Source organism: Metopolophium dirhodum, chromosome 1 (assembly GCF_019925205.1).
Source record: "Metopolophium dirhodum isolate CAU chromosome 1, ASM1992520v1, whole genome shotgun sequence".
Taxonomy (NCBI): Eukaryota; Metazoa; Arthropoda; class Insecta; order Hemiptera; family Aphididae; genus Metopolophium; species Metopolophium dirhodum.
This window is the reverse complement of record NC_083560.1, coordinates 150,497,471-150,499,610: the sequence shown is the minus strand read 5'-3', so window position 1 is coordinate 150,499,610 and position 2,140 is coordinate 150,497,471.

Here is a 2,140-nt window from a genome sequence, read left to right as displayed (position 1 = left end):
ATGTACCCCAACACTAAAAAATTTTCATATGAGCGTAATTATTGGGTTTGAAACTCTAGTTTTCTGAAAACCTAATTTCTTTATAGTTGATAAGTGTATTTGCAATTGACTTATATTTTATTCGTCAACAAATTATGTTTTTATTAATTTGAAAAGATGTACCCTATCAATGAACAATGTTAATATAAACGTAATAATTGAGTTCTAAATTCTAGTTTTGCCTTCTACTCATCTATCCTTAGCTGACCAATGTATTTACAATTGACTAAAGTTTTATTCATCCACAAATTATGTTTTTTATTAATGTGAAAAGATGTACCCCAACGCTAAAAAATTTTCATATGAGCGTAATTATTGGGTTTGAAACTCTAGTTTTCTGAAAACTTAGTTTCTTTATAGGTGATGAGTGTATTTGCAATTGACTTATATTTTATTCGTCAACAAATTATGTTTTTATTAATTTGAAATGATGTACCCTATCAATGAACAATGTTAATATAAACGTAATAATTGAGTTCTAAATTCTATTTTTACCTTCTACTAATCTATCTATAGGTGACCAATGTATTTACAATTGACTAAAGTTTTATTCATCAACAAATTATGTTTTTTATTAATTTGAAAAGATGTACCCTATCAATGAACAATGTTAATATAAACGTAATAATTGAGTTCTAAATTCTAGTTTTGCCTTCTACTAATCTATCTATAGATGACCAATGTATTTACAATTGACTAAAGTTTTATTCATCAACAAATTATGTTTTTATTAATTTGAAATGATGTACCCTATCAATAAACAATGTTAATATAAACGTAATAATTGAGTTCTAAATTCTAGTTTTGCCTTCTACTAATCTATCTATAGATGACCAATGTATTTACAATTGACTAAAGTTCTATTCATCAACAAATTATGTTTTTTATTAATTTGAAAAGATGTACCCCAACACTAAAAAATTTTCATATGAGCGTAATTATTGGGTTTGAAACTCTAGTTTTCTGAAAACCTAATTTCTTTATAGTGGATAAGTGTATTTGCAATTGACTTAAATTTTATTCTTCAACAAATTATGTTTTTATTAATTTGAAAAGATGTACCCTATCAATGAACAATGTTAATATAAAGGTAATAATTGAGTTCTAAATCCTAGTTTTGCCTTCTACTAATCTATCTATAGGTGACCAATGTATTTACAATTGACTAAAGTTTTATTCATCAACAAATTATGTTTTTTATTAATTTGAAAAGATGTACCCCAACACTAAAAAATTTTCATATGAGCGTAATTATTGGGTTTGAAACTCTAGTTTTCTGAAAACCTTATTTCTTTATAGTTGATAAGTGTATTTGCAATTGACTAAAGTTTCATTCATCAACAAATTATGTTTTTATACATTTGAAAAGATGTACCCCAACGCTAAGAAATTTTCATGTAAGCGTAATTATCGGGTTTTAAACTCTAGTTTTCTGAAAACCTAGTTTATTTATAATGGATAAGTGTATTTGCAATCGACTAAAATTTTATTCGTCAACAAATTATGGTTTAATTAATTTGAAATGATGTACCCTATCAATAAACAATGTTAATATAAACGTAATAATTGAGTTCTAAATTCTATTTTTGCCTTCTACTAATCTATCTATAGGTGACCAATGTATTTACAATTGACTAAAGTTTTATTCATCAACAAATTATGTTTTTTATTAATTTGAAAAGATGTACCCCAACACTAAAAAATTTTCATATGAGCGTAATTATTGGGTTTGAAACTCTAGTTTTCTGAAAACCTAATTTCTTTATAGTTGATAAGTGTATTTGCAATTGACTTATATTTTATTCGTCAACAAATTATGTTTTTATTAATTTGAAAAGATTTACCCTATCAATGAACAATGTTAATATAAACGTAATAATTGAGTTCTAAATTCTAGTTTTGCCTTCTACTCATCTATCCTTATCTGACCAATGTATTTACAATTGACTAAAGTTTTATTCATCAACAAATTATGTTTTTTATTAATGTGAAAAGATGTACCCCAACGCTAAAAAATTTTCATATGAGCGTAATTATTGGGTTTGAAACTCTAGTTTTCTGAAAACATAGTTTCTTTATAGGTGATGAGTGTATTTGCAAT